The following is a 27,890-nucleotide window of genomic DNA, read 5'->3' as shown; positions in this document are numbered from 1 at the left end:
TCTATAAAGTCCCCTTCGCATGAGTTTGCAAGGGTTGTTGTTGATTTCATTTCTATATTTCTGTTGCTGTACAACTCTCAGAGAAATAATACAAAAGGTGGATGGAATTTCCAAAGCTCTGTGTTCCTTGATGCACTGTGGTGGCTGGCTGATTGTTACAGGATTCCTGCATGTTTCATAGCACAATAAGTCTTCTTTAAAACTCTGTGTTATATGTTTTCTAGTCTTTCACCTTCTTTCATGTTTATGAGTTTTTACACTTAATGGCAAAGTAAAAGAATAGTTCCAGGATTTAATCATAGATTACCCTGAACTCAATCTAAGCTGTTATAAATGTTTTCTTCAGATAGAGTAAATAAGGTGTAATTCTTAATTGCTACACTTTTCAAGCTATATCTCTCACTGTGATAAATATTTTCAGGAATTCAAGTTTGCTCCTGAGGCATCTATCTCTTTCCCACACCCCAGCTTGGTGGAAAATTCTTGAATGCTTTTCACTGGTTGTTCACATGTCACCATCATAATCTAACTTTGTTATATGAAGTATTTAAATGGCCCTGTAATTTCAGCAAATCATCTCAAGGTTTCTAAACACTTGTAGCCACAGACTCCATTGCCCAATGAAATAAACTCATCTGCAGATTGCACACTTCAAGTACAGAAAGATATCCCTCAACCAAAGCATAAAACTAAGCACCCTCATTTCATAGCTAGCCTAAAAATCTCCACAGAACAGAGACAAATTATAAAGAGAGAGCCCTCTCTGATTACAGTGTGGCTAGGCACTGTAATCCAAAGATTGGTTAGTGGTTACCCCGGCCGTATTCCCTTAGAGTCAAAGGGAACAACCTGGGTGTTAACACTAGGTTCAACGTTAATTTAGCCAAACAAATCCCTACATTACTGGCCCTTTTGGCATCAATCCACGGAGTGCAGACTGAAGTCTCACCCGAAGTAGTATGGGGGGATGTTAGAACCAAGTTTCCACACCTAGAGATGGTAGCGATGTTGTTTTGTGCCCTGACTCTTCCTTCGCGCAAATCGATAAGCATTTTATGGCTTCTCGATATACCTCTCTTATTCGGTTTCCAGACCTTCGCGAAGGTCTATGATCATCTTTCGCGGACCCTACATAGGTGATTTATCTACTTACACACTTCTGTAACTACTCTTACTTTCGTAATTACCCATATCAGCTTAAGTATCTGATAACTTCAACATGCATTAAGATATTCTTCGCGTAAACATATATTATTATTTGCGGACAGATAACAATGTAAACATATAGATTCGTGCATCAATATAAGATTAAATCATAAACCCATTATTCAACATAACGTAATCACATTCATTCATAACAAAAGTAAATAGATCAAAACACAGATAATTCCAGAATAATCTTCTTTATTAATGCTTCAGATCTTCTTACAGACTCTAACTACCCTGCGCACTCAGCTGCAGACTTCTACACTAGGCCTCTGCACACATGGCTACAGAGCCTCTCTTCTACTCTAAGACTCTTCGCTCTTTTCGCTAATGACCCATTACATTCATCATCCACTTTGAACTCTTCCTTAGACTCTTCTAAGACTCTCCTTTTTATACAATCCCATGGTCCGTGAACCATGGGTAGGTCTTCTAAAGCTGACACAACTTACATAACAGAAGGGCAGAAACCCTTTATGACACTTTACATCTTTGCGCTCTGTGACCACAAAATGCGGAGAATTTACACTTGGGCGTTCCTGTTTAAATTTGGATCAATAAGCCAAGAACTAGCTTAGCATGATAATTAGGTTACTTTGAGCTTTGCATTGTGTGGATGGAAATGGTTAATGATTTTTGTAACACCCCAACCAATAGACATGGAAAAATACATCACATTTTGTTGAGAAACTTTGTTTGATCCTTTTAGGGAGGGTGATTTGAAGGGGACTCTGAATCACATTATGAATTGTAATGAGTGAAACTACAAGAAAATATATTTTATGATTGAAGCAACAAATTTGGATCTAATACGACACAATGAGAGCATGGATGTGTGATAAATACAGAGTCATCTTTGAGCTCCAAGCTCCAAGCTTCAACCATAAAATCAAAATCAAAATTGTGTATCAATATGACCCATAGATTAGAGGCAATATTATTCAAGTCTCTCCCATGTAGTGTGTATGGTTACACTCATTTGTGGGGGTTGGTCAATAATTTCCTATTTAAAGAATCAGGATGTCTGCTTGTGGTTTAGGTAAAATATCGAAGTGGAAGGAAAATATAAAAGTGGGGTATTCCTTGCTTGAATTATGGATTAAAGGTAGTCACATGCATGATCATTGTTCTCTCCCTTTAATTGAACATCTGAAAGATTAAAATTGGGACAAACTATTAGAAATTGTTTGTGTAGTGGTTATGGAAACTTTTCTAGAAACCACAAACTCAATAGTGTGATAGGGTATTTCAATAATTCTTCCATCCTCGTACCTTATCATGGATAATAAACTAAAAAAATGTTTTGCATCCTTTGTTATTTTCCTTTCATTTATGTATTTCAATAGAAACAAACATGCTTTATCAATGTAAAGTTACATATAAACCTCAACTATGCCCAATATATTCTTGCAAGATTTATGCTACATTGTCCGCTTTTTATGTGCTGCTAAAGTTGTATTGTTATTGGAGATGATAAGAATTTGTTAGTTTGTGTGGGTTGGAGTGTTTCAGTTTTATTATTATCAAAAGAAAAGTTCACATAGGATGTCTTTGGCATCTTTTTTCTTCTTTTCAAACATGTTAAGAATATTTTTGAATGTACTTAGAAATTGTGTATTTGTAGGAATTATAGCTGAATCACTTTTTTCATTTGACACTAACCCATAAAGGAATTTACATGAATAATTCATGGTCAACAAGGAAGACAAAGAATTGATAGATCTAGCAACACTGGATTTTGTCCCTAGCTCTCAAATCAAGTGTAATCAAAATATTATTTTGAATGTGCAGATTCTTCTCATGTTTTGACCATTCAACGTCCTTCCTGAATGGTGTCAAGTAGTTCCAATCATTCACCTTTACATTGTGAAGGATTTGGTTTCCTTTTTAGCGCTGATAGTATGTTTATGACTCCTCTGGTTGACTTAGCAGTGCCTTTTAACAATGCATTCACGTCTAAGTATAAAACATCTCAAGAGCGGGTTCATATAATTTATGGTTAAATTACTAATAGAATTAGAAGTTTGATTGACAAAGATTTCACAATCTCGCCCTTATTTGAGTGCCCTTGTTTTTGGTCGTGCCAAAGTGTCTAGAATCAAGCCTATTTGTGTCCACTGATGTTTTGAAACTTCCTTGACAGGATTTACTTTGACACATAATACTTCACTGCACATTGCTGACTGAAAATTATGTCAATGTTGAGCTAAGGTGGACTTAAAAGTAAGCTTTTGTCTCTTTTGTGAATGCCAAAGTGATTTATTTTATGAGTTGTTGAAGTGAGAAAGAGCTAGAATTATTATTGTTATTTTTTTAAATATTGAGAGTATTGAACATTACTCCTTTATGTAACAACGCAAAACAAAGTACCACTTTATTGCTAGTTTCAACTTTATAATGATATTAATGTTAGGTAAATACCATAATAATAAAACCATTTCGATCCTATGGTAGTGTTGGAGGAAGCAATATGCATGTTCCTTAATATTGGAGTGTTGAGAAATGTGGCCATTGAGCAAATTGTTGCTTGTTTTTACTTTTGCAATTTATATTCCCTTGGTTGTTGGAGTAATTGTACACATTAGTAGATGTAGTGGTTGGTAAAACAAAATCTAGAGGCAGTGTATGGTATCAAATTTATTGCCTTTATTTTCTAAGCAAGATTTAATTAAAGACAATGTTGGCAGTCCTCCAATAGTGGATTTATATCATCTAGATGGAGTTGGTTGTTTAGCTTGGGCTCAAGAAGAATTGGAGAGTGGTACTCAACACTAATTGAGTGTTTTCAAGAAGCTTTATTGACACCATCCAATGTTTTCAACGACACTATCAAGGTATTGAAGTTACATCATTTGATTTCATCTCTCCTTGGCCCACTATAAGTCTGTCTGAGTTTCTTATGTTTTTTGGCTTCTTTCTATGTATATTATTCTCTACAACTTGAATTTCCATTCCCTATCTTCCATTGTCTGTGTGGTCGTCCATGTAGATGAGATCAATCTAGGATTCTAATACTAGTTTTACGTGCAACATTTGAGCATATAATTCATCATAGTACTATATTTGAGTAAATAATTGAATATATTAATGGAATGCTTTAGACTATAAGGCTAACATCATACAAATTGTTTCACTATCTTAAGGGTTTTGAAATTTTTTTGTTTGTAGACTTAATGGTTGCTTCTTCTTGAAAGACCTAACTTAAGATTAAAGGTTGGTAATGTTTTGTTACATATACTTACAAACTATTAATTGGTATGTCATTTAAAGCAACTCAAGCCATGATTATGTCATAGAACCCATCATTAGAATCACGAACATGTAGAAAATGACGAATCATGGCTTCTTGTGAGTATTTGACATGATTCATCGATATTAAATTTCATTGACTAATGCAAGTGGTTTGTTTTTCCATCAATTTTTAGTTTAGTTTCTGTCTTCTCCTAATTTCACTCAAATTGGGCCATTGTAGTAATTCTAAGTTCACATGAAAGACCACCATGCTGGGAAAATGCTTAAAAGAATAAAACTCAATAAAATACTCTTGAGAAATCCCTTGAAAAAGAATTAGATATTCAATACAATTTTGATTAACAATTGTTGAAGCAATGAAGCAGACCATGTCTAATGACTTAATTTTGTTGTTTACATTCAGATGTCTAAAACAATATGTGACACTTTGGATGAAACAACAAATAAATTATGGTTCAATAAACCATGGCTCTATTTGCATATATTTTCTACCTGGTAAGTATGTGTTCTATTTTAATTTGTGCTTGCACTTTTACCATTCAAGGTATTGAAGTATCTTCACATATATTACCCGGCTCTGATTTGACACATGCAATGGAAATGTTTTTAGTGGGGTAGAAATACTAGAAATAAATTTTCATTTTCATTTGGGCAATGATATATTTGTTTTGATGATCTGGATTGGATAATTATATTGTACGTCATCCATATTGATGCTTTCAAAGTGGAAAAAGTGAAGGAATAAACTCTATGGACCATTTTTATCGGTGGGGCCCAGTTTGGTAAATTGGGGTATGAAACCTTCTAAGAAATTTTGAGGCATCAAACAACCATTTTTGGGGGTAAAAAATTGTCACTTTAGTGCAACACTTTTTTTTTTTTTTTTTCTATTCTACATGGATACCTTTCCAACGATGTAGGAATCATGTTAATTGGAGTCTGTATGAAAAAGCTATGCCACTCAGAAGTTGTCCTTCCTGTTTTCACCACCCTAATGCCTTTGAAGAAGGTAATATGGTTACATTTCCCCAACCATAAATGTGGACATATCAACCAAGGTAGGAGTTGTTGAAGAAATAGTGTTGGGTATAGCTTTCCCCTAAGAATTTATCGCCTGTAAACACTTATTCAAGAAATAGCATTAGGTGAAACTTATTATCAAGAAGTTGTATCCTATAAAGCCTTATTCCAAAAGAACCATGATTTTTTCCCTTTTTCATATGTAGAAATGCCTAGCTTAAGCCGTACTATCATAGACCACCATAAAAACACATGTTCTAATGCCTCCTTAATGAGGGAAATAAGTGTCTACTGTAATGATCAAAAGTTGTAGCTATCAAAGCCAAAATTGATAAGCTACACAAAGTAGGGTTTATATACCCCATTTCTTATACTTCATGGGTATTTAACTTATTACCTTTCATGAAAAAATATGGTACTATTTACATATGGACTAATTTATGGGATTTGAACAAAGCATGCCCAAAGGACAATTTTTCCACACCATTCATAGATTAAGTCATTGATTTGTTTATAGTGTATCATGCCTTGTCTTTCATCGATGGCTTATTAGGATACAAATGAAATTCAAATATTCCATACAAATCAACATAAAATTGCCTTCACCACCCCCTGTGGTACTTTTCCATATCATGTAATGCCTTTTGGCCTTAGAAATGCTAGTGCCACTTTTGAGCAAGACATACATTACCCTTTTTTTATTATTTGGCTCATATTATCCTAATTTTGCATATCATGTAATGCCTTTTGGCCTTAAAAATTCTAGTGCCACTTTCGAGTAAGCCACGCATTACTTTTTTTATGATTTGGCTCATATTATCTTGACCTATTTGGACGATCTCATATTTCGTTCCAAATAATGATCTCATCACATAGAGGATCATTGTACTATATTCCATTGATGTGAATAGTATGAACTTTGATTGAACCCTCTCAAGTGTGTGTTCTGTGTCTTTGCTTGGATTTGTCATTTCCCAACAAGGAGTCATGGTAGACCCCCTGAAGGTCCAAGCAACTTGTGAGGCCCCCCACTAAAAATTCTATGCCAATTATAGATTTTATAAGGTGAGGTTAACTTCTTGCATGGACTAATTCCTAACTATGCCACTTGTTCTCAAAAATTTCTTTGTCTTCTATGTCAGGATATCCATTTCTAATTGGATGAACAAGCACAACAATCATTCGATGGTTTAAAGGACACGTTGTCACGTACACCACTAATAAGCCCACCTAACTATAACAAGGACTATACTCTATGCCTCTCAACATCTTAGGTTGGCATCATGGGGGTGTTAGTCCAAGAGGGAGATGATAATAGAGAGCATGCTATTATTATGTGAGAAAGAACTTGTTAGACCCAATGCTTAATTATGAGCTAGTCATAAAAAATTCCCTTGCATTAGTGCACACAATACAAAAATTAAGGCATTTTTTTATCCTTAGGAATACTATTGTAGTTGCAAGTTCAAACCCCAGGTGGTCCTCTCTCACTTGTATAATTATGAACCATAAGTTTTTCTGATGGATAGTCATTTTGCAGGAATTTGACCTTTATTTTTGACTCACCTAAAAGTTAGAAGGCCATGATACTACAAAATTCATCGTTGATCTACCTTCGGATACCAAGGGTCGACCAGTAAATGACACTTTCCCCAATGGAAATCTCTTATTCATCTTGTTTGATGACCCTTGGTATAATAACATTCTCCTCTGCTTGCAAATGCAAAATTTCAACCCACGTCTCTCACAAGATGATCGATGACTTATTCACCATGAGGCACCTTTGTATCTCCTCACTGGAGATGTCCTCTATAGGTGAGGGGTAGATACCATTATACATAAATGGCTCATAGTTGAGGAAGATGAATGGGTCTTGAATGTCTGTCACAATTGTGCTTGCAACAAAAGCCTCTTAGGATTGTCCACCACCCAAAAATTCTTTGGGAAACATATTTTTCACCCACTTTATTTTGACACTACATTCAAGTAGTCAAGTGATGTACTAGGTGACAGCCTTATGCCAATAAAATGCTAGCCCCTTCGGTCCCATTTCATCTTGTCATTACATCTGGTCCCTTATGCAAATGAGGTATTTCATTCATGAATTATATTTTTCATGAAAAAATGGCCACAAGTATATAATAGTCATAGTAGAATACTTCACCAAATGGGTTGAAGCCATGCCCACATTGAACAACATGGCCAACACAAAAATATTATTTTTCTTTAACCATATCATCACGTGGTTTGGGGTTTCCAAGGAATTAGTGTCTAACCATGGAAAAGATTTTGAAGAAAGATATCCCAATAACTCTCTTAGCTCCTTGGGTTCACTAATAAGTTTGCATCGCCATGCTACCTCCAATCCAATGGTTAGGTAGAAGCCACTAAAAAATTTCTAAAGACAATGTTACAACAAATGGTAAAAGACCACCAAAAAAACGGGCACCACATGCTATGCTAATTTATCATCCTTGTGGGTGTATCAAACATAGGTCGAAACATCAACAAGCTTCACACCCTTCCATCATTCTTTATGGGGCTAAATTTTTCCTCCCAATAGAATGTGAGATCCATATTATATGCACTACCTTAGAGTTACTCCAAAATAATGCTCCCTTGAAGTGCCTCATATAGTTGGAATATGTCGATGAAAGTCGATGCACCTCTCTCTAGCACAATGAGGCCAATGATACTTTTAAGGATGGAAATTAATTTTAAAGTGTAGAAATTTTAGTGAATTTTACTAGTCCCTAATAAGAAGATTGTAAAATGTTTAGCAATAATTTTGTAAAAATATTCAAATTTCTAATGGTTTGATATAGTCTCTATAAATTTTTGGAAAAATTTAAAGTAAAATAATTGTGTCCTATAAAATTTGGATGAAACATTTTTAGAAAAAAATGGAATTTAGTGAATTTTTTTTTTGGGGGGTGGGGGAGGGGGGTCATGGAAAAATATTCCTTAAATGAGGCCACCAAAAAATGATCCAAAGAATCTATGACCACAATGTGACCCCTCACACCTTCAACAAAGGGGACTTAGGTCTACACTATGATGTCGCAAATGAAGCACTGGGTCTTGGGAAATTCAAAATGTCACAGAGAGGGCATTATATAGTCAAAATTTTCCTTTTCAAAGGAGCACACATTCTTTATGACCCCAATGGAACAAGTATCAAAGACCCCATCAACAGGTTCTACCTCAAAACTTTCATCCATGAATGAAAACCTTGCTATCCCTATGATATTGTTATGTAATTTTTTGCATGTCTTATGTGTTCATAACTTTTCCTATGCTTTAGCACATATTTATCTTGTCATTTCTTCATAGATGAAGCACCGACCAAACTACTTCATTGGGTTTTCTGATGGCGCTTCTTGGTGGTCACAAAACTTAGAATCAACAACCTAGGCCATATACTTCGTCGATCAAACCCTGCTCCACAAAAATGGAGTTTTTATTGGGCTAACCACTAACAATCAAACATAATACGACACTATCATAGGCCTTTTGGTCAATGTCATACAACTTAGCTTCACCCCCTGCATATGTTCATTGATTCCCAACTTATCGTCATGTAGTTGAATCATATCTTCCAAATTCACAATGTTCACCTGTTTTGGAAGTACGTACATGTTGTAGCAAAAAAATAGGTGATCATCCTCATAACATGTGATTCCCCTAGTACATGTACAATATCCAGGGAGGAGGTAGTGCTGCAACACCACCCTATATTCCTTTATCACCCGCATGTGGGTCTTGTCTCGTCCCTTGATCAGGAGCCAAAATTGGCATAGTAGTCATCGTGCTGTTGTCGATTCCAGAGACAACCTTGGATTGCTACAAGACCAGTGCCTGGAACATCTAGATCTTAGGTGTCTTAGAAAATTATTCGAAGGATAGAGACATCACATATATTTTTCTTATACACACGTATACATATATCATAAACAACATTGAGTTGGTTAATTCATTAAAAGACGTAGTCCATGTATTCCTTGGTACTTTCTTATACATATGTAACACACATAAATATATATTATAACTCGTGAAGGCCGAGAAGTTCAAGGACTTACAACTTAATTTGTTTTAGCAAAGCGATGAAGGCATATAAAGATAAAGGATAACTCATGAAATAGAGATTTCAGCATCAAGAATTCTATACTTATCTGAATTAAGAAAGACATCATGGATTAGGGAGGAATGGGTGCGATGGTTCAAGGAGCACAATTTAAATATTTAGTTTCGAAGATTCATATAGACATAGGCATTAACACGTTAATATAAATGAGCTCATGAGAACACATGAAACGATTCTGGCAACTACAATAACGTGAAATTAGAGAGGAAAAATGAACGTAATGGAATCTAAACAGAGAGATAACATATTGTAGTACTGGAATGAGGAATCACCATGATTTCATTAACATTCTGAAAGATACATATCTCAAAGTCATACATTCTCCAAAATAACATAGAGTTTCTTCATTCATATTTTGAACCTTATTTTCCCTTTTCAGGAATGTATATATACCCAAAAAGCATCTGAAGCATATGCTGTTAAGAAGATGTTCATTCTTGATCTTTATCATCATTACAAAAGTTACAAATCAAAATTTGAGCATGCGCAAAGGCATTGCTCCTTAACCATAATAGAACGTCTTGTTAAAAGCATAACAAACATAAGATAAAAACAACTAAAAAATAAAATCAAAGGCCATCACTGGAAAAATAAACATGATATTCATGGTTGATGAGATGACATGGATTCTTGGTGAGAAGCCGCAGAACCCCGTGGGTGAACCATTTGAAGCATAGGAGGATTGGAAAACTACTTGCATCGCTGCCACATGGATGGAGGAGGAGGTGTCGGGTTACCTGGATCCTATAGGGGAATGAAAGCAACTTGGGAGGGCACCCGTGATCTTTGGGAGAGTGTACAAAAGGCTCTTGCACAATTTTCCAAGTGAGAGATTCTTTGACTGGGATGAAGAATTGTTATCGGGTAATGAACTTAGGGTTTTATGTGCTTTATGTAGAGATAAAGACGTGTGCCTAGGTGGCGGGAGACGAAGGTGTGAGGGGACGACACGTGGAAGTTATGGGTTGGCTCGGGAGGACAAGGGATGAACTCAGATAATCAGAAAGAAACTTTACCTTTAACCATTTGCACAAACGTCACCATCATACCTCATACCTGAATCTTTGAGCAGCGAATAAGAGGAGACCACCTGTCGAGTGGTCCCTACCCGTTTTAGCAAAGTGTATCGCGGTGCAGAGGAAGCTTCTATTGTGGGTCGGAATTGATTAGGACCATTCATTGGGCACTGACTTATTCAACACCGGGGCCTGTGGTGGTGTTAAGCTGCTTGTAACATTGCTGCCAGAATTGCGCTTGGATGTGATTAGATATAGATTGCGGGGGGAGAAGAGCTAGACCTTTAAGCGCGTAATATTTTAAAACACAACTTCTTCTGCATTGTTTGTTTAGACCTTAGCTCATCACCTGAGTTTGGAGCATTGTATTATCCTCCTGTGGACATGTGACCCTTAACTTTTGTAGGTTAAGGTGCTCACTTCGAACCTTTCTTGGCACCTATATGCAGACAACATCTCATCTTGTTTCGATGAAGAGGCCTTAGTGCTATCTGGTGATAACAACTGCCACTGCTGGAAGCTACCCATAATGTGGTGTCACCATGCAGTCCACTATATCCTGCTTGAGCATAGCCCAACTAGTATTAGAGATACCCATCAAAATTGTTTCCATACATAGAAGAACACCCATGTCCCTCTCCTCGAGGGTAACCACTCGATCTTGTAGCCTCTAGATCTCCTCATCATGAGGATCTTCTTGGTCCCCCTCCATTTCCAAGGGGGTATCCACCACTATGTAGAGCAGATCCTACTACCATTGCTTCTAGGATCCATTTGGCTCTCCCTCAGGAGGGCATACGTTGCCCAATCTAAATTGGTCCTCATGTAATATCTCCCCACAAGTATGATTAAGCACTGTTGGAATCTCTCAACCACGAGGTCCTAGATTTGTAAAGAATAATAAAACTAGATGTAAACATCATCATATGAAAGGAAAACAAAAAATGGAAATAAATAAGATAAAAATCACATCACATACCTTAGGGTTCCCACTTCTTGCATGGGGGCAAAGGCATATTTGGATCACCTTAGAAATCCATCCTTACTTAAGGGAACTCTAGGATAATTTGTGACATCAATAAACACCAATGGTAGACTATCTCAATATATAATATACCCACCTCTCCTCTCCCCTAATGGATCATGAGATGGGTTTCCCCAATCTCTTTATCTAAGAAAAATGAGAGAGAGGGCGGGGGAGGGGTTCACTAGCACCTTGATCTGGAGTCATAGTAACGTACTGTCTCAAGAAAGAAGCTAAAGAGGAGCATGCAATACGTGAACTACCAAATCCATTCCCCTACTACCTAGGTCAATTACGAAACCAAGCTCTTATGGAGTAAACACATAAGGTTCTCCTATGCACCTAATATAGTATGCTAAGGTGGTAGCCAGTAATGTGGTGAGAATCCATCCCGCTAAAAATCCTCGTGATGGATCCTTGAGTATCATGAAACATAATTGCACTCAAGGTATCATATCCAACTGACATGATAAGATTCTCCCTCATGGAAAATTGCATAACCCAATACACACCCCCTAAGTTCACCATACGACACCCATATCACAACCATGCCCATGTCGATATTTGCGTAGCTATGTGAGGTATTCCCTAGTTACGCAAGTCAACTCATGAAAGAAGATTAAAATAAATTTAATTTAATTTAATTTTCTCAAGTCAACCCCAAAATTACAAGTTGGCCCAACAAAGAGACATGCCACATGGGCACCCTAAATCACTATAAAAGGACACTCGAACTTCTCATTTTCTCACTCACTCATCACTCATATATTTCTCTATCTCTCACACATGGGAAGCAATCTAAGGAAGAGGCTGAAGTTTCTAAGGAGCCAAATTTATGAGACAACCGAAGTTTGAACATTTGATTATTGTTGACTAGCATTGAACGAGACTTTCTAGGATCTATTTTGACTAGTTTTCAATGCATTTATGAGTTATGTTCACTACAATAAAACAAAACAATAACACCTAAAATAATGCTGAAATTTAGTGTATTCCAGTCCACGAATTAGACACCTTCTCCGATGCAAAAGTGGGTGCAACTAGGTATGTTTATCATAACACCAAATTGAACACTTGAAATAACACCAAGAATAGTGCCTATCTTAGCGTCAGAAAAGACAACGTCAGAAATAGTGACGACAATAGAAATGTGTATAGTGATGACAATAACTCCATCCATAGCGCCAACAACAACGCTGTTTGTAGCATCGACAACAACGCCAAAAAATAACATCGGCAACAACAATGACAATAGCGCCGACAATAGCAACGAAATTAAAAATGACAATAGTACTGACCATAGCAATGACATTAGCACCGACAATAACGCTGGAAATAACAACGACAATATTGATGAAAATAACACCACTAATAGCAATGGAAATAACACTGACAATAGCACCAGAAATAATAATGTCAATAGTGTCAGAAATAACAACGTCATTAGTGGTAAAAATAGATCTAGAAATTTCACTGGAAAATACGCTAGAAGTTGCACCAAGAATAGCGCCAGAATTAGTGCCAGGATTTGCTTCCAATTTGGCTTTCGGTTTGGCTTCTAGTTTTACATCCAGTTTTGCTTCTAGCATGGATTCCAATTTTGCTTCTAGTGTGGCTTCCAATTTTGCTTCCATTATTGCTTCTTTTTTTTCTTCCTAGCGCTAGGAATATCACTAGGAATAGCGCCAGGGCTTGCTTCTAGTTTGACTTCTGATTTTGCTTCTAGTGTGGCTTCCATTGTTTCTTCTTGTTTTGCTTCCAAAAATTATTGTTGTTTTTCATATAGTTAAATTAATATGTTTTATTTCAATTTGATTAGTTAAATATATCATGTCTCTAAAATAAGTTATATGATTATACAATAAATCATATGAATGCATTTGAAATATTTTATAGGATAAAATTTATAAAGAATTTTTAGGGAAACATACATCCATAAAAATTAAAAACATCATTATACTTCTTAAATCTCCATCAAAATAGAATCTACAACATCGAGTATATATAAAATAACAAGATAATTATTGTAACATGATAATCATCTATAATTAAAACAAGTGAGTCAAATATCTATAATTTAAGTGAATTTAAAAACATCCATCATGAGTGGTAAATCAAAACCATAATACGTAATAAATATGTATCCAAATCATCAACCACTTTCAATATATAAAATTTGACGAGTCAACACTGATAAGATCATCATCATATTAACTAAAACAATTGAAATTCACATATACTAGTAGATAAATAACTTGTGAAAATGATACATGTCCAACAGTCGTAATAAGTCAAAATGATACATCATGTACATATGATATAAATAAAAATGATAAATTATGTAAGAAAAAATGATACAAGTCAATATGATACATGCCAAAAAGTTACAACTCAATAATATGGTACTAGAGGAGGTGAAAATGATACATATGATCGTAACCATAAAAATTGTCATCATAAAGTTACAACTCAATAATATGGTACTAGAGGAGGTGAAAATGATACATATGATGGTAACCATGAAAATTGACATCATAAAGTTACAACTCAATAATATGGTACTAGAGGAGGTGAAAATGATACATATGATCATAACCATGAAAATCGACATCATAACAATATATAAAAAATGATCCATGATGAAGTCTATATGATAATGAATGTCACTTGCTGCTAACAACATATGGCTCATCAACATTGTGATCATGATCATGATGATCATCATCAACCTCACTGTGATTTGTATCTGTGTCATCATGAGCATCATCTTCCATCTCAACATCGAACCCAACGTAATCTAGATCTATGTGATGAGGATCATTCAAATATTATGGAGGATCCTTGTTCTGTTTAAAAAAAAACATTTAGAATGAAAAAATATTATTTATTTCATGCAATAATTAATTTCTCTATTATATATCTAATATTACAACATATGGAATGAAACGATAATCATATTACATCATATCAAAGTGCACATACGATAATAAAATTTCAAATAAGTTACAACTAAGATGTCATTCCAATGAATATTTCAAGATCTAGTGGGAGAACAATCAGAGCTCAGAGGCAGGATGAATAATGCTTGTCTAGATCTATGATTATCATGCTAATAGGTGAAAAAAGAAACAAACATCAATACATCACATCATATTGAATTATGTTTGATATTAGAAGAAAAAGTGATAATACTTGAAACTTGTAAAGCAGAGCACCAAATGAATTCTGCAAACTTATATGACTTTCATTTCAAATATGAAGACTAAAAACACTTATGGAATTGCATAGGAAAAACATCACTAGGAAAATTGACTAATAAGAATCACTAAAAGAATATCTGATATAAGAGTTCAAATACTTTTGCCTTGAAATCTCTATTAATCTCAAAATGGAGTCAAATACAACACAAGTATTTTTCTTCAGAAACCAACCCTTCTCTCTACTTTTTCATCTAATTTATACAAAAATTACATAAGCTTTGAGATCCATAATATTTGGAAAGTTTTAATTACAAAATACTAAAAATATATACATATCTTGATGACTTTAAATTAAACCTGAAAAATACATTTGCAAGGAACAAGTGATGCATTGACACTTTGAAACATAATCCATGGTGACAAAAAGTATGTATGTAGCTATAGTTTTTTTTGAATATGTGGATCCAACTTGGTTACTCACAATCTAGAAAAAAATCTAGAAATCCACCTGTTTATAGCCCCAATATCCTGATTTGATATTGATTGATTTGCTCAAAATAGCAATTTCCTTTTGATCTCTGCCCTGACTTTACCCTATCTTTCCAAGATAATTCTTATTGTATAAATATAGCCTCTAGAAATATTTGACAAAATCTATATCCTTATCGCTGTCAAAACTGTGTTTCTAGGGAGTACTATTTAGGCACTGACAAAATATCTGGGTATACGCTGTAAAAATCAAAATAGTGAAAGTGCTACCAAAATATCCCGTAGCGCTGTCAAAAACAAAATCAAAGATCAATGATGCCAAAACATATGTTAGAGCTACCTTTTCGATGCTCATTTTAATGTTTCTGCTGCTTCTAACAAGAGGTGCATATTGCTTGATTTAATTTGTTTTGTCTTTTTTCTTTTCTTGGCCTTGGGGCTTTGTTTTTATCCTTTATTCTGTTTCTAAATCTTCTTATTTTTAGAGGAACTTGAAGCTTCCTCTTTGTTGATTGTTAAGTCCCTCAAATGTGTATCATAAGGTAAATGACTTGATCCTTCATGGCTAGGTTATGATGTAATTTGGAGTTGAGCCTAAGCTTGTTTGTGGGCCTTGTATGGGGTTTTTTCATCCCATACATCTAAGCTAAAGTAACCTCTTTTTCCTTCTTTCTTTGTACAAGTTTGGATGATTTGGTTTGACCCTCTAAATCCCTTGTTTCACTAAGATTTGCCTCTAAAAACCCCTCATGTTTACGACTACAAAACTTATCAATAAGGTTCTCTTCCAAAAACTCCATAAACTATTCTTGATGGGAGGCTGAAGGATTTTCCTCAAGAACCCTCTTACCCTTTCTTACATATACCCTTTCTACCACAAGAATCAAAACAAGGTTTTCAATGCGTTTGTCCACATAATCTTTCCTTCTGTTTCTAGTAAGGACAAAGGAGGTTGATTGTTTTGGAATTTTAGTAGTCTGGACAGGGTTGTAAACCTTTCTTTGTTTCTTTCTTTTGCTAGTTTTAGGCTTGGTAGAAACTGACTCAAAAAACCCTCCCCAAAATAAGAAATTCTCCCAAGTTCTACCAATTTTCCTTAGGTGATTAATAATTAACAATTTAATTAAACCAGGGGTGGCAGGAGGGGGAGGGATTCTTTTGAATCCCGAGGGAATAATTATGGAAAAATTCTCTTGGGGGCTTGACAAAAATCCAACAATAAGGCGGAGATGTACAATCTTTTCTTGGGGCTAACCTTAGCATCCAAAAGGGGCATCAAAGATATAACTATCCTAGGTGACTCCTTCCTAATTATTTTCCATCTTAGAAAAAGGATCTTCCAATTAATAATATGCCAATTCTTCTTTTTGATCACATAATTAGTATTATGGGATCTTTCTCCAATTATTCCCCCTACCATATCCTTCGTAGTCTCAATAGTGATGATGACCTTCTAGCCAACAGAGGTTACCTCTTGGCGAAGGACAAGTAGAAATCAATGGAATAATTGACCAAACTATCATCCCCTAATCAATGTCTATGAAGTATATTTCTTACCCCTCCCTCGTCCCATGGGTTCTCCATTTTGTTGAAATTAAGCTAATAGGTGGAAATTTACTACCATAATTACCATACCTTCACTCCCCTCCATTTCTCAACATTTAATCACTGGCATAATTAGACTACGACTTAATTGGAATCCTTATAAGTATGGTGACATCTGCAATGATGTATGGACTCACCCCATTCTTGATAATCATGGAAACCTATAGGGCTCAAATACATGCAAATGCGTGGCATTCATTAGCATTAACCATGGCTCTCATCATCCTTGGCTCAACATATATGACTCTCATTTTAATTACCTTCTCTAGCATGCCATTCCCATGGGATTTGAGGAAGATCAAATAGGCAAGTGACATAGATACCATGGTGAGTGAGGAAAATGTCTTTTTAGGGAATGGGAAGTTAATTCTACAAATTTAGGAACTTGTATCAGGTGAGGCGAGTCTTTGTTAAAAATAACTTAATTGGTGGAAATTTGTTCCCCCAATTCCCATAGCTTCACTCCCCCCTCATTCCTCAACATTTGATCATTGGCATCGTTAGACTACAAATTAATAAGTGTCTTTAGATATATGGTGACATATAGTAACCTACAGGGATCAAATACATGCAAATGTGTGGCATTCATTGGAATTAACCATGGCTCTTATCATCCTTTTCTCAACATCTATGAATCTCATTTTAATTACCCTCTCCAACATGCCATTCCCATGGGATATGAGGAATATTAGATAGGGGAGTGACACAAATACCATGGCGAGAGAGGAAAATGTCTCTTCAGGGAATGAGAAGTTAATTCTCCATATTTGGGAACCTAGCTTAGGTGAGGCGAGTTTGTAGTCACACATGGATATGTTCTTCTAAATGGAGTTAAAATGGTGGATAGGAGGCTCAGATTCCTCAATTTCAAATAAGCAGTGCTAGGCAAGGGTCATTGACTCTCTGAGTCTTGAGAGAAAGGTGGATTCATTTTTCCAAGCAATGAAAAATTGGGAGTTTTCTATGGAGCTTCTAGAGACTCTTCTGATTTTGTGGATTTCATATCTCGGGAGGAATTCTAGGCTTGGTTGTGTCAAGAGTGAAAGGCATAATTTTTTTTTTTGATTCAAAGGTAAAATTATCCATTCTTGGCTCAATTTCCTTGGTGCTCCATTAAACAACCCCTGGCATTTATGAATTTATGAATTATAATCTAGAGCAAGGTCAAAGTGGGGTTTTGAGAAGGGGTGATATGGTCTTACATTACTTTCTTGGATTGGTCAGGTATTTTCCTTTGACAAAAGTAGCTGGGTTATCTCATCCAGTTCTAAACTACGCTGCTTGTATTTGATTTGCATCGCGATATCTATCACCTATGGATTCTAGTTCTAAGATTGACTCTTCAGTATCAACCATATGAAACCATTTCCATAGGGCCCATGAAGAGATGAATGCATAGATATATGAATTGTATGTCCTAATGTATGAGCAGTAGGAGGTGGATAAAGTTCACACAAAATCAATGGAGGCTTTGGAAAATAAAATTAGTCAGCTAGAGGATCAAGTGGAGGCTCTGCGAAACATTATCATGGACATGCACTTCTAGCTCAATAATCCTTCGAGCCCTCGAGGTGATCATCTTCAGGGCTTTGATCTCAATCATCCTATTGAGGATTCTGATTTGAATTAATTGTAATGGTAGGAGTTAAGTTTACATGGATGATGTTACAATTTTGTTGCGTATATACATCTAGAACAATAAGAGTACTTAGTAGGTTTGGGGCTTTTGTTGTAATTTGGGATGGGATAGATAGATGCAATTTTGAATTCCAACCCAAGAGAAAATAAATAAGTTTGTTGTGTATATACATCTAGAACAATAAAATTAATTAGCCAGTTTGGGGCTTTTACTATTGTTAACACCTTAAAATCGTACACCTATTAGTAAAATCTAGAAGACACTAAAAGGTGTCCATCAGAATGCACAAGTGAACATTTTCCAGCTAAATACATCATGAAGTTTAAAAAATAAAAGTTCTCCTAAGGTCCAAAGTTTATAAAGAAAAAAATTAAGGCCGCATGTCTATTTCTTTGATAAACACCCACACACGGAATATCCTTTGAAAGCCACGCGGTTGCAGAAAAAGATGACTCAGTGGTTTAGGACCACTCTACACACTTGGGACCAATTCTCTGACATGAGCTTAGTCTAGTAAAACTGAGTTCGAGTCAACTTGGAGATATGCAACCCTCAATGGAATCACCTTGTCCTACTCATGTGTCATTACCATGCATGAACCAAGAGGGGGAAGATGGATTCAAAAATTCTATATAAATAGGCCATGGGAGAGCCAAAATATGAGACATTGTTATGTTGACCAAATTTCTCTCTGAGAAAACAACCATTTCATTTTTGAAGACAAATAAGGGAAGAGCACTAGCATGTTGGCCATATTTCGTCTAAGCAATCCATCATCTTAGTGAGAGAAGAGGAATCCACCATTGGAGAGTCTTCATACTTCTTTGAGAGAGAGGAGAAACTTGCAAAAATATTGAGGAAAATAAACCTCCTTGCTGAGGATTTTTGAGCACCATAGCTCAAATAATTCTCTTCAAGTGTCTAAGATTCATCTATTGTATTCAACCTCTACTACCAGTAATCAATAAAGGGAGATTTTTCGATTATCTTATTGATTTGTTTGCCCCATTTGAGCATTGTTTGTGTATTTACCTCTTTGTTTAGTTTATGCTTATGTATGCATTGTTTCCACTACTTACAATATTGTTTTTATTTAAGTCTGTCAACTAACAACACCAATTCTGACTGCGATCCTTTGCTGGGAACAATCAACTACTAAGGAGGTGTCTTTTGGTACACCTTTTCCACAAAAACACTACCATAGGAATGTCGACCATACTGTTATGTTTTCGTCAATCTAAAGACTGTTTTTGCAGGACGTCCTCTCTGCATAACCATCCTACAAGGCACTCAACACCAATTTGGATTTTTTACAGACCTTAAGGACCTATTCTGAGCCTGCAAAATCCTTTTATTTCCCACTCGTGCATCTTTTTCTTTGGCAAACATGCGCATGTGTATGTGTGCGATATACATGTGTGGTCAAGATAAAGCAAAAAGGAGCCTTGTATTTGTCTCTTTTCTCAGGTGATTGGCAGCCTTTAGTGAATTTCCTTCACCTTTGCATTTTGTATTTTCTGTTTAATACCCCTGGTTGCTTTACTAACCTCAATTGGTGAAGAAATTAGAGTATTTTTCATTTTGCATTTGCAAATGCACACATATCTTAATTAGGGAGAAAAGTAAGTGGCTAAATTCCACATATGTTTTTCAAACTATTTTGCTTAAATATTTTGCAAATCACATAGATTAATTAGTAAATAAGTAAGTGGCCCATCATCCACAAATATTTCTACTAACCAAAGCATTTCATTCATCATTTTTTGGGACTAGGAGCAAATTTTATTAGATAAAGTAAGTAATCTCTGCTTCCCTTGCGTCTCTTAGACGAACCTGGGCTTGCACATGAAAACTTTCTCGAAAGCATTTGAATTTCCATCTCCCTTGTTAAACTCCACATAGTTTAATAGGAAAAGAGTAAGTGACCCATAATCCACAATATATTTCTTTTTTCCATGTAAGGAACAATCAATGCTTAGTGTAATTAGAAGTACATTGTAAATGATTGCCACATATCCGAATATTATCACAATTTATATGTTCACTTGCATCACACACTAAGATTCCATACACTTTGTACTCAAGGGCATCCAATTTTCGGAGCTTTGGGTACTTAGTCTATTTTTGCTTACAAAATCACTCCATAAGTGAATTAAGACTCCTTAAAAACAACCATAACTTGAACCAACTAAGTTTCCCCACAGGGGCCACCAAAAAATTTATAGTTCAGGTTAGGACCATTGGGGGTAGGCATCCCATAAGCTACCATGGTCATGTTACACCTTTGAAACATAGTTGTTGAATTTTTAGGGAGCTTAAAATCCTTCAATAATCCCACGGAAAAGGATATGTAAGCATGACAAAGACCTGATTCAGAGGGGGTTCGACTTAGGTCTAGTACGTGCGGTACTCTTTGGGGCTACCTGACCCATCTAGTGCTTGGTACTAGTAACTGACTACCAAGAAGCTAAATACTCGAATGCTCACATGGGATGAAGGTACTTTAGTGGAAAAAATACTAGGGCATCCTTTCCCTATAGGTTACGGTGCATAAAACACTTGAGCCTTATTACCATTACCTTGGTTGATTCTTCAACCTCTAGAAGGTGTCGCCAGTTATTTCAAAACAATGCCCTAGGAACCATCAGAATATATCTTCATAAGGCCCAATTACTTTGAGAGTGGAAAATATGATTAAGTCTACATAGGTTTTTTTAATCATACGCAACAAACAAAAACCTTTTTCTTGTTTTCTTTATCACATAGTTTAATTATTAAAGGAAAATAAACCATTTATATTTTCACTTTGTTTTATGTATGTGATCATATTGCATTGATACTTATCTCATTCCATCACCATATACAAATTAGCACACACTCTAATTGACACCATAGGGGACCCCACGATTCCCCGTCGATCTATAAAGTTTTTAAGCCTCCCCCCATTACCGGGAGGTGTGCCAGGACTCCTGCCATTTAGGAGTAGAGGACGTCACACAACCAAAATTATTGAGTATTCCTTTATTGGTGCATATTTTCTCGAAACCCCTCCCTATCAAAGTACACCCTTCACCACTCTAGAAGGGTCCCCATGTGCTACCCCCTCTAGGAGCGCACACACCACTCCTCCGGACAGTGCCTGAGACACCCATCAAGGTATTTCTCCCGAGACTTCCCCACAGAGGACCCCTTTGCATATAGCTGTCCAGAATCATTTTTCGATGGTAGGTAATGCACAGATCCTGTTCTTAGCTTCACTAAACCTACCTGATTTAAGCAAGCTAACCAATAAACCGATCGCCCGTGGTAAAAATTGGCTAGCTATCCCCACCAATATCCCTTCGGATATTTGAAAGTTCAAAGGAAAACAAGGCGAAGACCCAGAGAACCATGTCATGAATTTTCACCTGTGGTGTTTGTCTAATAGTATCACCGATGATACTCTTAGATTATGACTATTTCAATGCACCCTAATTGGACTTGTAGTGAAATGGTATGTTGACTAGGCTGCTGTAGCACATGGAAACTTTAACTCATTAGCTACTATTGGGTTGTGTTATATTATTTCAACGACTAGCCCACGTAGTTAACCAGGGGGTTACAGGGGGGGCGGAGTCCCCCCTTCGTTGCGCCGATTGTGTAGCAGGGGGGGGGACATAGGGGGTTTGAGACGTACCCGTAACCCCACTTTATGGGGTTTGGGGCAGCACCCCGGGAAATTTTGGTTTTGGACCCTATGTTAGGTTTGGCGGACCCACCTATGGTTTTGTGCATGATTTTCGCACATGTTTTTTGGACATGATGGTTTTCGGTCCATGGTATTGGATGCGATGGTTTTCGGTCCATGGTATTGGATGCTTCGACATGTATAAATATGTATTATAACATTGAAAGGAACTTAATGAAAAATCAAGCTGGTAGTCCCGGTTTTGGGATCCAGGGGAAAATCTCTGTGTATATGAGTTTTATGTGTTATGCTCTCGCATTTTTTATTTTCTGTGTTTTTTAGAATTCATATGTAATTTCTATACGGGGTTAAAACCTACATTTGGTATCAGAGCAGTTTTGGCTCCAAGGGGACGCCTTTGTTGCTGAGGGGTTTCACTCGGGCCTATGGTAGACCCCGTTAAGTGGGAGATCTGCAAGATCGATTCTGGTGGTGAAAGAAGATGGTGAGCAGTGGAAAGATAGAGATTGAGAAATTTAATGGTCAGAGTTTTGAGTTGTGGAAACTCAAGATGGAGGATCTGTTGGTGGATAAAGATCAGTGGATCGCGGTAGATCTGGGTACTAAACCAATGGGAGTATCTGATGAAGAATGGAAGAAGTTGGATCGGAAGGCAAAGAGAACAATACGATTGTGTGTCTCAGATTCAGTATTGCTGAATGTATTAGGGGAAGCTACAACGAAGGCTTTGTGGGACAAGTTAGGGACTTTGTACCAATCTAAGTCTCTGGTGAATAAACTGTTCCTGTAGAAAAAACTGTATAACCTGAGGATGAAAGATGGAGACTCAGTGACAGAGCATCTGAACACATTTAATATTGCGGTAAGTTAGTTATCATCTATTAATATTAAAATTTCAGATGAAGATAAGTGCATCAGTTTGTTGTGTTCTCTACCAGATTCGTGGGATAATCTGGTTATTGCAATAGGTAGCAATGCAACTGCCTTGCATTTTGATGAAATAGTCTCATCATTGCTGATGGAGGAGATGAGACGAAAAAATATGGAGAGCCAGAATGGTGATGCCTTGTCTGTATGAGGACGGTCCTAGAACAGAAACAAAAATAAGTCAACGAGTGGGAGATCTAAATCTAGAGGGAGATCTAAATCTCCAGGAAAACTTGTAAAGGTAGTGTGCTGGAAATGTGGAAAGGAAGGGCACTACAAAGGGGATTGTAAATCTAAAGCTCCTACTAAAGGAAAGGGATCTGATGATGCCCCTTCTGCAGAGGCGAAAACCACCTCAGATGAAGGTGGGGATGTGTACTTGGCTTCTTCAAGTACACATGTAGATCATGAGGCATGGTTGATTGACTCAGGTGCATCCTTTCACTTCACTCCCCATAGAGAGTGGTTCTAGGAGTATGAGAAATACGATGGTGGTGATTTATTCTTAGGGGATGATAGGAAGGCTAGAATCATTGGTCGTGAAAAGTAAAGTTGAAGTTGCAAGGTGGAAGGGTTAGCACACTTCTAGGTGTTCTGCATATTCTTGCATTGGCCAGAAATCTGATTTCTGTAAGCAAGCTAGATGATGCAGGTGTAAAAACAATGTTCGAGAAGGATACCTACAAAATGGTTCGAGGAGCACTGGTATTGATGTGGGGAGTTCGAATTGGAACTCTGTACAAGCTGCAAGGTAGCAATGTTATTGATGGGTGCAACAGTTCTGTGGTTCCTGAAATTGGAGCAGAAAATCTAGTGGTCTTTAGAGAGAAGACCATGTTGTGGCATCAAAGGCTTGGACATATTGGAGAGAATGGCCTTCTAATACTTCATGGTAAAGGTATGGTAGAAGGTATGAGTAATAGCTCTCTGGATTTTGATTTCTGTGAAAATTGTGTATACGGGAAGCAGAATCGGGTGAGTTTCCTCTCTAGTAGTAAGAGGGCGAAACAAATATTAGAACTTGTGCACAATGATGTGTTTGGACCTGTGAAGGTTCCATCACTGGGTAAGTTTGTGTACTATGTATCATTTATAGATGAATTCTCAAGGAATACATGGATATATTTCCTTAAGAAGAAATTTGAATCTCTGACAGGTTTAAAGAATATTAAGCTCTCGTGGAAATTCAGACAGAGAAGAAGATAAAGGTGCTGAGGACAAATAATGGTGGAGAGTTTTGCAGTAAGGAATTTGAAGAATTTTGTAAGAAGTGTGGTATATCACGACAGAAGACTACTCCATATACACCTCAGCAAAATGGAGTTGCAGAAACAATGAATAAGACGTTGATGGAAAGGGCAAGAAGCATGCTCAGTGGTGTCGGGTTAGGACATGAATTATGGGCAGAGGCGGTGGATATTGCATGTTACTTGGTCAACAGGTCACCTTCATCAGCGTTGGAGGATAAGACTCCACAAGAGGTATGGACTGGTAAGAAACCCTCTCTTTCACATCTAAGGGTATTTGGATGTGATGCATATGTACATGTTCCAAAGGAGAAACAAACCAAGTTGGATAGTAAATCTGAAAAGTGCATATTTATTGGGAATAAGGATGGTTTAAAGGGTTATAAGCTTTTGAACCCAGTCACACGGAAGGTTGTGTACAGTCGAGATGTGGTGTTCAGAGAGGTAAAAGATGTTATTAAACATGAAGTCCAACCAAAGGAACCTGAGAAGATAGAATTTGAGCTAAAGGATGAAGAATCAGACTCTACAGAAGATGAGGAATCAGAAGATGAAGAGCCACAAACTCCGTCTGTGAGAAGATCAGTTCGAGAAAGAAGGCAGCCAGAAAGGTATAGTCCATCTGCTTTCTGTTCAAATTTTGCTTTGTCTATCACTGATGATGATCCCAGAATTGTGAAGGAGGCAATAGATTTAGAGGATGGAAAACTCTGGAAAGAGGCCATGGTTGATGAAATGGCATCTTTGCACAAAAATGATGCTTGGGATCTGGTGGAGTTTCCGACTGGAAGGAAACCCATTGGTAGCAAATGGGTGTTTAAGAAGAAGACAAATGCAGAAGGAAAGGTGGAGAAATACAAAGCTCGATTGGTAGCAAAAGGTTATTCCCAGGTGCCAGGAATTGATTTTTGTGATATTTTTTCTCCTGTTGCCAAGGTAACTTCTATTAGATTACTTTTATCTGTTGTTGCTGCTTTTGATTTTGAGGTAGAACAAATGGATGTGAAGACAACATTTCTTCACGGGGATCTGGAAGAGGAAATCTATATGAAGCAACCTGAAGGCTTTACGGTGAAGGGTAAGAAAGAACTGGTATGCAAGTTAAAGAAGTCTCTATATGGGTTAAAATAGTCACCAAGGATGTGGTATTAGAAATTTGATACATTTATATGGGGACTTGGCTTCACCAGAAGCAAAGAAAATCACTGTGTGTATTTTAAATTAATTGGTGACCGTGTTATTTATCTGGTCTTGTATGTGGATGATATGTTGCTGGTTGGAAATGACAAAGAAATTATCCAGGATTTGAAGACCCAATTATCCTCCAAATTCGACATGAAAGATCTTGGTGCTGCAAACTACATTTTGGGCATGGAAACTAAAAGAGACAGGGAAAAGAGGAAGCTCTGGTTAAACTAGAAGAAGTATGTCAAAACAATACTGCAGAGGTTTAATATGTAGGATAGTAAATCGGTGAATGTTCCTATTCCTGTAGGTGTGAGGTTATCTGTTGAACAGTGTCCCAAGACACAAGAAGAGGAAGAGGAAATGTCCCGTGTTCCATATGCAAGGGTAGTCGGTAGCTTGATGTATGCAATGGTCTATACTAGACTAGACATTGCACATGCAATGGGAGTATTGAGCAGGTTTATGTCAAAACCAGGGAAGGAGCACTTGACATCAGTGAAGCGGGTTTTCAGGTATTTGTGTGGCACTAGTGATTATGGTTTGTGCTACCAAGGAAGACCAGGATTGGACAGAATGTTGGATATCCGTGGCTTTGTTGATGCAAACTGGGCTAGAGATCTGGATCAGAGAAGATCTACAAGTGGGTATGTGTTTAACGTATTTGGAGGTGCAGTCAGTTGGATGAGTAAGAAACAATCCGTAGTGGCACTATCAACTACAGAGGCAGAATACATGGCAGCCACTCATGCAAGAAAGGAAGAAATTTGGTTGTAGAGATTGTGTTCAAGTATGGGGTTAGTACAGGGAGCTATAAGGATAGACTGTGATAGCCAAAGTGCAATTTTCTTGGCAAAGAACCCTGCATATCATTCAAAGACAAAGCACATTGATGTTCAGTATCACTTTTTGAGGGATATGATAGAAGACAAAAAGGTGTTGCTGGTAAAGGTGGACACTTTGAAGAATACTGCAGATGCATTGACAAAATCTATGAGCTTTGAGAAGTTCTCTTGGTGTAGAGAGACAATTGGAATTTCAGGGCTGGAAAAATGACTAAGCTCTCTTGTGGCCCCCTGTGGAAATAAAACAACAAGTGGGAGAATGTTGGGTTGTGTTATATTCTTTCCACGACTAGCCCACGTAGTTAACCGGGGGTTAGAGGGGGGGCGGAGCCCCCCCTTCGTTGCGCCGATTATGTAGTGGGGGGGGGGGGTCATAGGGGGTTTGAGATGTACCCGTAACCCCACTTTATGGGGTCCGGGGTAGCGCCCCGAAAATTTTGGTTTTGGACCCTATGTTAGGTTGGGTGGACCCACCTATGGTTTTTTGCATGATTTTCGCACATGTTTTTTGGACACGATGGTTTTCGGTCCATGGTATTGGACGCGATGGTTTTCGGTCCATGGTATTGGATGCTTCGACATGTATAAATATGTATTATAACATTGAAAGGAACATAATGAAAAATCAAGCTGGTAGTCCCGATTTTGGGATCCAGGGGAAAATCTCTGTCTATATGTGTTTTATGTGTTATGCTCTCACACTGTTTATTTTCTGTGTTTTTTAGAATTCGTATGCAGGTAATTTCTGTACGGGGTTAAAACCTACAGCTACAACTTTTCTCACCTTCTTCCAACTCATGGTCCGCCATGATTCAGGTCTGGAACTCCTCACTCACTTCAATCAAACACCCTCTACTCACATCTGAGATCATATCCATGAATGGCGAAAACACCATAGCTTGTGTAAAACCCAGTTTGAAGATAAATTCCTCTTGGACTTTCTCCTGAGATCCCTCACATCTGAAATCTCTAAGGACGTGGAAAATTCATCCCCGAATACCGAGGAATAATCCATTAGTAAATCCCAACAGCTGGAGCTTATCTATACCCATTCCGTGTACATTTTTCATGTGCTTCCAGATGCCCCACGCTTGCAAACCTATAAAGAGATCCCAGGCGCTTCCAATGCTAATGATGGATTAATTGGGTCCATATCCAAAAATCAACACAACAATAACTACCAATACCCTAGATATTCTTTCAATGGCCAAGCATTCGATGCTACACAAAATGCACCACCATTTCAACATGCAGGGTATTATCATGGTCAACCCACACCCATATAGAATACGGTCAACTGAGTTAACCAATATCAACCCCATCAAGGAGGCTCATATCCTACCCCACAGGGAAACCAATACTCCTCTAAGAGTATTGACATGATGTCCTCTTCCCAGAATCCA

At 37.1% G+C, this 27,890-nt stretch overlaps 1 pseudogene; it reads left to right on the top strand.

Moving 5' to 3' along the window:
• Positions 1-27,890, top strand: part of LOC149182405 (omega-3 fatty acid desaturase, chloroplastic-like) — a 251,033-nt pseudogene that overhangs the window by 63,771 nt on the left and 159,372 nt on the right.

This window comes from Pinus tabuliformis, chromosome 3_2, assembly GCF_031772625.1.
Source record: "Pinus tabuliformis cultivar Carrire ecotype Pingquan chromosome 3_2, CPIR1, whole genome shotgun sequence".
Taxonomy (NCBI): domain Eukaryota; kingdom Viridiplantae; phylum Streptophyta; class Pinopsida; order Pinales; family Pinaceae; genus Pinus; species Pinus tabuliformis.
Note: the sequence above shows the minus strand (reverse complement) of the source record. Positions and strands in the feature narration are given on the sequence as shown.